A 14638-nucleotide genomic window follows, 5' to 3' on the forward strand; every position below is an offset into this window, starting at 1 on the left:
ATGTATTTTAAGAAGTGCTTTTCAAAGGATCTGTATAACAAAATGTATTTTAATAGGTTAGCCGAAAATGTCAATGCACAAACATGCCAGAAAACTAGTTATGAAGTATTTTTTAAACCTTATAGTCAGGAAAATGATATTTGTATAAAGGATTAATTCATACCTGCCCAATGTTTTGATTGATGCCAAAGGACATTTCTCAAATGCTTTTAATACATGCATTGATTACACATTATTTCGATATACTTAATATTTACTTAAAATGATCTGTTCCACGATGTAATTATATACTTCCTGATCATCCGGAATCTCTGAGTGAGGTATTAAGCTAAAGCTATTATTTTCGCCCCTAAAAGCAGTTGTTTAACAGTAATGAATTTAATCTAAACATTACCTTACCGATTGAAAGGAGGAATACAATGTTAACAGGGTATAATCAGTCCTAAAGGTATATGATATATATATAATACGCTTTTACACCACTGCCGATAATTCTAGCTGACGATGGCGGCATTGTACAACAACCGTTGCTTTATACCACTGCTGACTATGCTAGTGAAGATGACAGTGCACCTACTGTTGTTTTATCAACTATGGCGACTAAGCTAGTTAGCAATGAAGGTGTTGAAACCTCCGTTGCTTTAGCACCATTGTAGACTCTGCACGGTGATGATGACATTGATGCATATACCTTGACCTTATACCAATACTGGCAATGTTAGTTGACGTGTTGTTTTGTGAAAGGTTCAAAGTTGTCGGTTCGCTCACAACCACAGCCATAACATTTTTAGTACTTTAATTATATTTGTATGTGCAATTTCGGTAAAATAGAGTGTTTATATATGCATAACTGTGATTAGTCGACGATGACGGTTGGTCTTATACCACTGATGACTATGACAGTAAACGATGACTGTTTTATCTTAACGTGGCTTTTATTCCCATGCTGATTATGCTTCAATTAGGTTACAGGTTTGCACCAAAATTTGCTTATACCGTTCCTGTTTATATTGTTGACGATTTCAGGATTTAACCTACCATTGCTTCCATGCAGTTTATGACTTTGCTTGGTAAAATAATAACACTGTTGATTATGCTTGGTGACGATACATACCACTACCGACAATTCTAGGAGAAAATGATGGTTTTTCAATTATACCTCTTTGTAGAGTGTGCCCCGCCCGAATTACTCGAAAACCGAAACCTAGGCCTTAAATTTGATGTGGTGGCTTAAGGGGTCAATGTATGGAATATTCAGTGGAACACTTTGACAATTTGTTGTGCTCAATAATAAACGTGCAATAGAGTTTAACATGTTAAGAATATTTTCATTTATGAAATTAAGAGTATTTATAACTAATGTCAAATGTTTTCGCATATCTTAAGTGCTACTGAAGTACAACTAGTCAGATAAATGGGTCAAAGTTCCAACAGCAGGACATGCCCTATTTATGTTTTACCTTGCCATGCCTGTATTCATAACCGTTGTGTTTGCCATTAATGTCAAAATCATATCAAAGCATATACTAACAAGAATGATGCGGTCTCTGAATGTCGAACCTAAGGTATCATTTATAACTTAAAAGCGTCATCTTACCACTGCTATTGTTGACAAAGGTTATGCCAATGTTATTTGTATTCATGCGATCAATGATGAAAACATGAAGATTTGTATTTAACAAAGATAATATAGCACATGATTGGATTAATGAACAACGGATGATACCTGCTATTGCCCTAATGTCCAATCAAACGAACTTCCAACTCAATTAATGCAATTCCAAATATAACTTGTTAAGATTAATACAAAAGGGTATCTAATTTATTATTTCACTCAACTGTACCTGTAACATATTCAATTAAACATTAGGACACTTTAATAAAAGGGTCTTGAACGCATTCATCGACGACTGAATACAAACTTAACTAGAAACTTAAATTTGCATACACAAATAATAAGGACGTGATGGTTCAAACACGGAAGTCAGGCTCGAACACGATTACAATAAATCATAATTATGCAAATATCAAAACCAAGCTGAATCAAAGGTTCATGTCCTCAATGGTTATACGATACGTTAAATAAACATCACGGAACTTATTTTACACTCGGGTTGGCCAATATTTGTAATTAAAAGCCCGGAAACCACTGAAGTACGTTTTACATTGATGGGAAATGTATAATTAGATTTGTTATCATGGATTTAGTGGTTTCAAATTAATATAACTACTTGGGAATATAGGTTCTATGTGACACTTGAAAGAGTGGGTTAAATTGGTTCTGTAAAGGACACTCCTACAAGGAAATATGGCTCACAACATTTGGTAGGAAATAATTTGACACACAATGTTTAATATTGTTATACGTTTCTTTCAGGATAGGCACGACGATATGGGAAATTAAATCTAATCATCACTGGTTATTCGGTTACATACTGGGAAAACACTTCAACGTGTTGATTCACGAGTTAGAGCTTAAAAGACGCCTACAATATAAATAGCATTCTTTAAAATCTATAAATATCAACCTCTTATGATTGATTTATTGCTTCCTCTTAATTCAAACATGTGTCTTTAAAACTCTATGAACACACTGTTTTAAACCCTTTAATTGCTAAGGCAAACTGTGTGGGATACTTTTAAAGTTTCGAACAAGAACAGCAACATGTTTTTGAAAGGTTTTTTGTAAACGGAACTCTGAATGTTTTCCTTCATCTGCATATAGATTTTAATCACTTATCATAGAAAACGTCAATGCACAACACTGCTAGATCACTAGTTATAAAGTATTCTTCTAAACCTAATATTCAGGACTATGATAATAACATAACCAGTCAATCATTTATGGTCGATCATTTGATTGTTGCCGCACCGAGCTCACATAATTTCGTTGTATTTTTATAACTTAAGTTCAATACTCAATATTTTGGAAATTCGGAATTACTGCATGAAGTATTAATTCAAAGATATAAAGCTTTTTCAGAAAAGAGTAATTGCCTACATGGGACATGCTCCTATAATAATTCATCATGCCGTAAAGGGTCAGGAAATGTATGTTTATTCCTTGTAACCTTAGACGAATTGGAAAAAAAAACTTCATTTTCTTAATGCAAAATGCATAAGGTGAAAAAGGCATATCTGTTTTGTTTACAATGTACTTACATACACAATGTTAATCAAGGAATCTTCCGAGACATTCATATGATTGAAATATTGGTACTAAACTTTGTGTTTATATAACGTTTTCATCACATCATATCATGGCTAGTTTCAAACCCAATGCCCCGTCCATTGTGAATCAATAACATAAAACGTATAAAAAATATAAAAAACATAAAAAAATGCTGTCGAAAATCTAAACATGTTAAGGGTACCTTTGTGTGTATTATGTTGGTGACTAGTAGGTGGGGACATCAGGTTTAAATCCTGTAGCAAAACACAACTAACAAGGGCGAGGTTTAAAGTGACACACTTATTCAAAATCAATACATACACATGTATAACAAACATCAATTTTGACTGATAAACCTTTAACTATTTACTAAATAATTCATTTATGGAAAATATCAATTGCTGATAACAAGATTGTTACCGTATATTTAATAGCTAAAAGCGCAAACATATTAAATGCTTGGTTAATGCGAAAAGATTTACTCCGATCTACAGTTGTCTCATAAGGTAGAAATACCGTGTTTTATGCTCATTTCTTTCAAATTAAACTCGGTTTCCTCCATAAGAACCAATGTTTTCGTATTTTATTAATCATTTTTGGAAAATTAAAACAATATTATTAATTGTGGTAAGTCTTATTTGAGAGTAACATTGCATCTTTAAATGCACAAAGCTAAAGCCTCATACTAGGCATTGAACAAGAAACTCACAAAGTACAAATCAACACAGGCAGCCCGCATAGCATCAAACTGTTTTTAATGATAAATAAATATATCCTCTTTTTGAATGTTGTGCGTATGAATTAAGGTTTCACAACGTTTTTAAGATAAAGATTATTAATTGAAGGTCAGGACAGTATTTGGTCCGTTATAAATAGTATTGTGTTTGAACGCATATTGTCGGTTCTCATCAAACTAGGTTAAGTTGTGTTTATCGACAGCTTTGGATTTTACGAGTAATATCATGGAAAGAAGGCTAACTATGCTGCGTTTTGTGAATAATTTCTTTTGTGCATTTTTCTAAAACATCAATCATTAAATTACCAATGAATAGTTATGTCCCGGAATTAATATTTTTACCCTAATTGGATCCATTTCGAAATACCCTAGGCAAGGTAATGTTTATTGAGCAAACACTTGAATTAAATTAAATTACTTGATTTTATAGAAATGCTAAAAAAATACACACTTTTGTTAGTTTTCCCAACAGCTGAACACCTTTTTGACATAGATTTAAATTCAATGGATTTTGTTCAATCAGCTAGAGTTTTGGAACACGTGGTTTTCAAAAAGTTGATAATATAACTATAAATGTGAAAATGATCTTATCGAAGAACAAAACCGTAACGGTCATACAAGAGAAAAATAGGGAAAAAATCATTCTATAATCAACTCTAAACAAAACATATACAAATATGTAACAGTGGATATCCAAATTAATTTTGCAAAACTACGTTTAACAAGAGAAATAATTAATCGATAAAACAAAGGTATAGGAAAGAAAGTCTATAAATTCTATAAACGCTTCATACACTGTTTTAATCAAAGCATAGCATACATTAATACGGAGACGTATCACACGTTATGAATAACTCATAAAGAGCAAGGGAGGGGCAATCAGATATAATTGAAATAAGTTCTGGTAACCCTATCAAAGGTCTATCTGAAAATTTAATAAAAAGATGTCCATGGTGTTGTGTGATATCTATAGCGAAGAGTCTGCCAGGCTTGTAGAAAGCATATATATAGTAATTAAACTATATCGTTGCAATCGTCACAAGTAGGAATGGTCGTGATAACAATATAGTTCATTTACAACCTGAAGTTCACTGTCTGGATTATGCCAATTTGAAGTATAGAAGGCATATACTTATGTCAATGACATATACATTCCATAACGGTCAGTGATTATTTAGAGATTGGCTAGATTACAGCACCTTTTGTCACTCCTATTAGCGACTTCAGAGTTAAGCATATATTGCTGATAGCAATGTTACCTTGTCATTAATACAATATTTACAACAAAGCAATATCAGACTAATAATACATCTAGTCGTCCGGGTAAAGTCAGAATGAACACAAATCTCCATGTGTGCATTTTGTTCCTGGTTTATGTAAAACTGTCGACAGTATTCTTTACGCTAGTCTCTGAATCACCTTCGACAAGACATACCTTAGTTTGCAATATGGTTAAAACACGGAAACATTGCTTTATATGTATTTGTCGATAGAAGATACAGCTTCGATATTAACAGAGTTTCCCTTCCTTCTGTCACAGGAAACTGTCATTTTCTACAGGTTAAGACCATTAAACACTCCTACATTTCAACAGGAAACTGTCATTTTCTACAAGTTAAGGCCATTAAGGCCATTAAACACTCCTACATTTCAAAACAGCAAGAGGAAGCAATATATACTTTATACTTATTATGTTATAATCCACCGATTCTAGGACAAAAACACTTAATAGACAACACGTATAAGGGTGATATTTTTTATGTCGCTAATGCATTCATGTACTGATAAAACTATTTAGATCTGTGTTTGGTCACTTGGTGTTGTTCGTTTTTGGTTTTTGCTCAGTATCGTTTTGGCTCTTACGATGTGCATCTGAACAGACTTTTTATTTAAATGTTTGACTTATGAGCTTGTACCTGTAGGTTTTACTATATGCTTCATATGAAATGTGAGGTTTGGCGCTTAAAAACTCTTCATGTTTGTGGGTGACCTTTGAAGACATTCAGATTTGTATTGTATTTTGAATATTTTTTTAACGCCCGGGGGACGCAATCGACTGAAATATTTTACTGTTTGTAAACAGTGTGAAGGAACATATCAAATGCATTTTACTGAAAAAAACAACCATGTCAAATGTTTGTTATGATTTCACTTGTTGACAATGTAAAGAAATTGGAAATATACTTTTTTAATAACCTGTGTAAACAGTGGGAACGTACTTCATGAAAGTTCTTTAAACGAAATGCAGTTCACTTGTTATTTCCAATATCTGTTCAACATATACAATAAAAGAACGTTATCAAATTTCCAGTTTCAAATTGAGACAGGAATGAATTGTGATTGACGATTTGTACTTTAAGGCGACTCGTGTGAAAAACAATGACTATTGTCTTGATATACACTTTATATTTCTCTCTTTTGTCAATGTTTGCAAAAGCCTAAGCAAAAATTAAATTAATTTGGAGTATTATTCTTGTACTAATTTGATTTTAAAGATACTGAAGTATCTTTGAGGACATATTTTACTTGTAATTGCTTAGAATAGTACACCAATAAATGTTCATATAGAGTTTTAACGAAATACAAACTAATTTAACTGACTCTATATTAATATTATCAGACTGACATCGAGTAAGTAACCTGATATGCATGATCTATGCACAAGCTTACAATTTTATCCCTGCTATTTCACGGTAGATGTATTTAGGTAAACCATTTCTAATTAAATTCCTTGACATTATTTCATCTCCTATAACCACTAACATTTATATTTCTGATTTTAATATTTCATGTCAAATGCCTCCCTTATAACTTTTTATATTTGCAAATGCAATTTCCTGCAAATGCAAAGGCGCTTAGGGCTAAATAGGGAATCATAAGTTCACAATGTTAAACAGAAATGGAATGCCGACCGGAACAGAGTGCATGCTGGTCCATTGTTTAACTTTTCTAACTCTAACCGTATATTTAAAATAAGGGAGCATACCGTGTTGATATTTGTCCCTGAACTTTAATTCAGGGTATTTCTAAATCGTCTATTTATTATTTGTTCTAAAAAAACGTCTATAACTGATAAGCACAGCATAAATGTCTTACATAAAATACATAATTTTATCACTTTAATTAGTTTAAAAAATCCAATTTTCAGGCATTTCGATCGTTGTTAAGTCCACAAAACAAATCATCATTGAATACAGTATAAGCTTCCACAGATTTTTATTTTAGTGCGATTTTGGCTTAACGATTTTAAGGTAGCAATGCTTAGCATAAACTAAAACGAATTTGGTGCGTAAAACCGTTTAGTAATAGTAAAAGCCCGCCCAAAACGACTGATTAAAATTAACACAAAGAGTTAGAAGAAATAAATGAGGCGTTCATATCACGAATGTTGTATATACTAATAATTTTTAAGCATATTTGAAGATATATCGGTAAAAGATTACGCTTTGTATAGAGACCCTGGGTTTCTGAAAATAGTTTAGACACTTTCTGATGTCATTGCACTGCGTGAGTTTAATGTTTCGGGTATTGCAAATAAATCGCATTCAAGATGTGGAACCGACAATACATATAGATTGTTTTAAAAGCAGACAGTTTGTCGGTATTCATAGCAAAATTACTTTAGATGTTCAATCTGTGTGCTCAACTTTTGTTTAAATTGTGTTTAGTTGATGCACTATGGCGCAAACCGCGTTTGGAATGTTTATTCTCCCACCTCAGATAAGTAGATCCAATAATTTAATCATACTAAAAATTCTTATCTTGCCCACGGGCGAAGATGAAATGCCCGTCTGGTACTCCTTTTTAATGGTCACCACATTGTAATTACCTCCCTTGTTGAAGACTGTCGTCTGTAGCATCATAGAAACCTTGTCTTGTGGCAATATTTAGAACGCTAATTTATTATTTCTCGCTTCAAATGTCACCATAAAACAGTTTTCACGCACCTTTCAAGACATAATGCTTAACTCTCCTTAGAACTATTTAAAGACCGATTTGACTATTAACATAATCTGAATCATTGCGCGCATATCCATGACAACCACAAATTATCGCAAATCCATACGCAATTATTTTCATTAAGCACAAAAGAGTTCCAGCAATCAAACATTTTAACTTAATTTTGTTTAATTGTCGTGGGAGAAAAAGCATCTACCATAGCGCCTCGTGTAAGATAGGTTCATCCCGACCCGGTAAGCCTCGTTTCCGCAAAACAAACCTACGCTCGGGTCGGAATGAACCTATCTTACACTCTCGGCCATGGAAGATACTTATAATCTTGCCATTTAAAAGTTAACAGAGCATGACACCATCAGTTTACAGTAAATTGTTACTACATGTTGACAACAAAGTATAGTGCAGAGCAATAAAGCAAGACAAAGGTAATATAAAAGCTTTGTTTGATATTTTCAGGTGAGGAACGAGGAGAGAGAGTTGTCCTTGCAAGCCAGAAGAATGACACATTGCATCGGTCTTACCTGCGTTGTCTTAACGTTGCCAATCAGATAAAATATCCCTAATGACATCAGATGTCAACAAGGATTTTCACGTATAGGATGCAAAGATTGATAAATTTTAAATACATGTCTTAGATCGACAGCTACTGTGAAGCCAATCTGATAGTTTTAAACTACGAGTATGAAAGAAAGGCGTTGCCACATGACATCTGTAGCTCACTCAATTTCTTAAATATATTCTCCTTTTGTATCATCAATATATTTTTAAAAGTCTTTTGTGTACCATATAATTTAACTCGAACATTTTGAAAACAAATCTATTTTAGCTGATACGTATGCATACGTGATCATTTTTTTAACTTAACTTATATGGAAATCAAGCTGAAATGTTTTATAACGATTACAAACGTACAGAAACTAGCTTCCTTTTTAGTTCAGCGAGCCCTATCGAGTAAATGCAGAATATCGATTCAAAACAATATTGATTAGACGTATTCTGGTTATAACCCGGCATGAGATGATAAAAAAGTAACCATTTTTTGCAGTTGTGTGTTCGGGATAAATGATAAGCAAGACCGGGCAATACATGATCTAAAGCTCTCAGATCGGGATACAGGCTCCGACGAATCCTCTGTCGATGATGGAGAGGAATGAAACATGAACAAGCGTTGGGGCAAAGCAGGACGGTTTAAAACATTTGATTCTCTTGCTAGTGGACTTGTATTAAAGCGTTTTGGTGACGGGAGAAATTTTGATTCTCTCGCAAGCGGTTTGGTCGGAAAGCGTTTCGGTGACGGGCGGAATTTCGACGTGCTGGAAAGTGGTCTGGTTGGAAAGAGATTCGGCGACGGACGAAATTTTGATGTCCTTGCAAGCGGGCTGGTAGGCAAGCGATTTGGCGACGGACGGAACTTTGACTCGCTGGCAAGCGGGCTGGTAGGCAAACGTTTTGGTGACGGACGGAACTTTGACACGCTGGCAAGTTGACTGGTAAGCAAACAATTTGGCGACGGACGGAATTTTGATATGCTGGCAAGTGGGCTAGTAAATAAACGATTCGGTGACGGACGGAATTGTGCTCGCCAGTGGATTAGTTGGTAACGTGATGACGGAAGGTAATTCGACTCTTTTGCAAGTGGAATTGTCGGTAAAAGGTACTACAATGGTTATGTTGATCCAGTTGGCAATAGTCTTTTTGGAAAACGGCGCCCCTTTGACTCTCTTGCAAGTAACCTTATTAAGCGGTATGAAGGGAAAACCTTACATGCATCAGATGGCAGCCTACTTGGAACAAAGTCGAACGGGCAAGGATACGGGCGTTTGGACAGTTCCCCCTCATCTAAACAGGAAGATGAAACGGACGGTAGTACAGAAGGTGAATCAGACATCGAATTTCCCCAGAAGCGCGGATACTTTTACCCATCTTGGAGATCTCGTTACTTTAAAAGGCGTCCTTTCGACTCGTTGGCTAGTACACTCATTCGTAGATGAGGGCCCAGTATATACATGTGTAAACACTAAGTGCTTTAAACCATACTTTAAAGTATGTTTTCTGTTGGTTAATTCATGAAATATTTAAGGTTACATTCTCAAACACATTTTTACAATTAAGCATGTGATTAAATGGTTTAAAAAGTAACTAGTAACAAACAAACACGGTTTGTTCACTGGATTATATTTACTATAATAATTATTTCAATTAATTCCGCTCACGACTTAATACAAAGTGAATGTACTTGCGAAATGTGATTATATTACAAAGTATGTTGGGAACACATGACTGATTAATAGGGTATTTGTTGTGATTAACTGTTTATGCAAATCAGAATAAATACTTGAATCATTTTAATACTTGTATTTCTTCTGTATAAATGTTTCAATTTCCTTCCTTTCATTAGACGTTTACATTTTATGCGATTGAACACGCTTTCATCAATTGTATATTCAGACATCCTTAAGGAGATATACGACACGGGGATTACTATAGACGCATACTTTTAGAGTATTATTTTACAACAAGGATTTAAGTCTGATTTGTATTGATATAATCGACACTAAGTAAATTGATAATGTCTCAACTATTATTCCTGAAAACTATTGTTTTCACTTTGGTGTATATACCGGCGAAACGTTTTGCATATTGCGTGATTAATGTGATAAAGTTATATGAGTTTATGTCTGGAGTAAGAAATTCTTAAGATTTAATTGCTGTCTTATTCCAAACATCAACTTTTATTACCCAGTAGAAAATTTTGAATAAGTGATTTTTTAACTACTCAATGAAACGTTCTTTTAACAAAAATTACACAATATGCCAATTCAGATATGTTATTCAGTTAAGGTCTCCTCGTACATCTGTACATAAATGGGCTTAGCTGCCAATGACTGACAAACATCTTTTTTCTAACATAATATAATTACAAGTGATCCTTAGCAACAATTGAGTAGTAAGAAATAGTTTTTACCTAACAGTCCTACAGTTAAAATGAATTGCTTTCTGACAATAAAAATATTTCGACACAAGCGGACTGAATAGGTTTTGTTGTCTGACATTCCGCAAAATCAGGATTAGTCAGATACTGTTATCCGGGCACTGTAAATTCCTCTTATTGGTTTAATTGTCTAGATCTACAAACGTATAAGCGTACACAATTGCGTATTCGTTGCAGATATGAAGCAGTATAAAAAAAGTTTTGATATCCACACTAAAAATTCCAGTCAACATATCAATATATGAGAGTTCATTTGTATCATTTGCACAGACTGGCGATTAGGAAACTCATAATATGTTGTATACTTCACAATTATTGGCTTGTCCTTGTGGTTCTCCATGGGTTTTTGTTTAGGTTAATATTAAGTGAAATCCAAAGTATCTTGTTTCTTGAGTTGTTCCAGTTACAACTTTCTACACCCTTTAAACTGTTTATAATGGCCCAAAGATTGCTTATATACGGTTTAAATTTATGACACTCGAAAGGCAATGTTTGATATCATAGACATAACTTATATACAAGGATAAGTCAGATACTATTATCCTGACACTGTAAAATCGTCTTGTTGGTTTAAATGTCTAGATGTACAAACATATGATCATTTGAAAGCCAAAGCCATCTGCCTAGAGACATCCATAAGTTCGGTTTTTGGAAATGAGACTTCATCGACGGGCCAACTATCCAGCGGCTAAAAATGTACTTACATCTTGTTTCATGATGCATGTCCAAAATAGAATCCCATAAAAGGCATAAAATACACACACACGACCATACAAAAGTTAAATAGGTATGAAAATATCATTAAACAAAGACGTTCGGCTACCTTTTTGGGACAATAAATTGAAACTGGGGTTCGAAAAAGGGTGAACAAGTCAACGGCGCATGTTGTGCATCGAGCAAAAAAGGTATATGTCAACAGGATCTTTGTGCCTAGTTTGAAAAAAAAAATTCAAAAAATATTTATTTACATTGAAGTATTAATTTATTTCCACGAACGTACATTGCGACAAGAAAATGCAAAGGGAGGGCATAGGTATAAGATGAATGTAACCACATTCTTACCAAACGCTTATGGCATTTAAAACGTAAATGTGCGACAGATAATTAACGTTTTCTTTGCTTGTTATTCTACATTTTCCATCGTCAGACTTTCCTCCAAACGTTTATAGGAGGTAATAATTGGAATTTACAGCGCTAAAATATGACATAATTAATTAAACAAGATGATGAAGGAAAAGGGTTTCAATTGAAAAAAAAAATAACAAAAGTTGTAAATCCTTGTACTTTAAATACCACAATGAAGGTAGTGAAAAGGGAACTACATTGACAGACCAAGCAACCATAATACGCGGCCCTTTTGTTTAACAACACATCCTGATAACACACTAAAATTGTTCTTCTCTGATGTAGGACATTTCTTCCCACAATAAATTTAATCCACTATAAAACATCACTCAACAAAACGACAGGTTGCAATGTATAATGATTATCAGATATTGATATTTACATAATAGCCCGTGTGACTCTTATTCCCATCTTTATATATAGGGATGAGCCGGATAGTCAAATGATGAACTATTACATTAAAAGCTTTAAGTACACAAGGTCAGATGCCATTGAAGCATGGCAAACTACATCCATAAACATTTACAGACACACACATACATTCATAAAACAATATCGTTCCAAGATATACACACATCATGCAATATTATAACAACATAATATTGACATTGCAGATTGAAACTACAGACAGAAGCCCCAAATAAAACATTAGGAATTAGAAAGCTGGATTGGGTGTCATATCATTTATAGACGTATTTATTCAACCTACACGTCGTGTCTGCGGCTGATTTCTGCAATTTCGCGGATATTTACAGCATGTAATATATTGACGTTGTTTAAACAATTCAAGCGTTTTCAAGGCTGTCAAGATGTTAAATATATCCATTTTTTAGACTTTTATAAGCGTACACAATTGCGTATTCGTTGCAGATATGAAGCAATATAAAAAAAAGTTTTGATATCCACACTAATAATTCCAGTCAACATAGCAATATATGATAGTCCATTTGTATCGTTTGCACAGACTGGCGATAGGGAAACTCATAATAGGGTTTATACTTCATAAATATTGGCTTGTCCTTGTAGTTCTCTTGTATTTTTGTTTAGGTTAATATTAAATGAAATCCAAAGTATCTTGTTTCTTGAGTTGTTCCAGTTACAACTTTCTACACCCTTTAAACTGTTTATAATGGCCCAAAGATTGCTTATATACGGTTTAAATTTATGACTCTCGAAAGGCAATGTTTGATATCATAGACATAACTTATATATGATGATATCAACGAAAAAAAGGAATGAAAAATTATCGAAAGATTTTTACATTTTAACGAAAAATATAGCCTTATGAAAGTATGCTTCAAAGTTATCGACTTATTTTAGTAGAATTTGCCGTGAATCAAACACTTCGAACTTATTCGAACATATAAGAAAATATACTCATTGCAGATACATTATTTAAAATGTTGTTCAAACAATTGCTTAGGATACTACTTCCACTGTCCAATATTCTTATACAAAACTGTCTATATGAAAGCACAAAGTGTTTGTAAAACTAATTGAATTGTTGCTTCATATATGACTTAATATTGGGAAACCAGTATAGCATGCTTTGGCATGGATACTTTTATAATATACGCCTACCTTTTATATCACATTAATCTAAAACTCTTAAATTACTCTTTCCGTAGTCAATAATTGTCAAAGTAAATATTAAGATTTACTTAAAAAATCCGACCTTGTATTGATACAATTTTACCGAGGCTTCCAGACATGAAGCTACTCCTTTTGATAGTACCTTTCAGCTTATAATATAATCTTAAAACTGTATATTGGTTCGTATTGCTTTACTGATTTTAAACAGTATGTATTTCTATATAGTTTGTGAAGTTGGGTTCTCTCGTTTCGTGCGCATTTTGAATTGGTCATTGTGTGTCGTCATTTGTTAAGCTCCTGAGCTTGTAACTGTAGAACCCCTAATTGCTGTATCCTTATATCAATAAATTGTCTTAAACAAGCAATTCCAGCGGATAGTTTAAATAAGTTTCAAATAATTACGGACTTCGGATTTAAATAACTTGATGGAAGTCGTAATAAAGATATCTCAAAATAATAAATCTCCCTTCTTATTAGATTGACGTTCTACAGTTGTGTATACATAAGCCCACGGTGTCCGATTTTCCCCTATCACTTAAACAGTTTATTGCGTCACTACAAGAGATATTCGTATTTCAATTGACTTTCTCCCAATTTATTCCATGTCAATGAGGTACATGAAGCAGCTTCATTATTGTATTTCTTTGTTTGATTTTACCACTGTTAATGCAAACTGGTCTGTTACTCTTAGTAGTAAAAGTACATTTCCTTGAAAAGTGTCAAAGTCGTAGCAAAATCAGTTCAATTTGATCCTGTTTCTTTGATATGAATAGGTTTGCACTGGCGATGAGCATGATTATTTCAGCAATATCTTGTACATGTTACAAAGAGTTTAATGATACCAGAGTGACACAATACTTGCAGCATTCAAATCTCATTATTATCTAATTGATCACACTCCTTAAATTCCAAGAATTCGTCTCCTTTACTTGGAAATGTATGCAAATTAATGAGCAATTACTAGACTGTGGATGTCGCTATAAAAATAAATACATTGTATCGATTCAAGGAGTTATACTTTAGCAAGGTTTTACATCTGATTTATACTTTGTAGTTTTGTTAA

At 33.5% G+C, this 14638-nt stretch overlaps 1 pseudogene; it reads left to right on the plus strand.

Moving 5' to 3' along the window:
* The first annotated feature begins 7586 nt into the window (after positions 1–7586).
* Positions 7587–9856, plus strand: LOC128219414 (suprabasin-like; annotated as a pseudogene).
* The last annotated feature ends 4782 nt before the right edge of the window (positions 9857–14638 follow it).

Source organism: Mya arenaria, chromosome 15 (assembly GCF_026914265.1).
Source record: "Mya arenaria isolate MELC-2E11 chromosome 15, ASM2691426v1".
Taxonomy (NCBI): Eukaryota; Metazoa; Mollusca; class Bivalvia; order Myida; family Myidae; genus Mya; species Mya arenaria.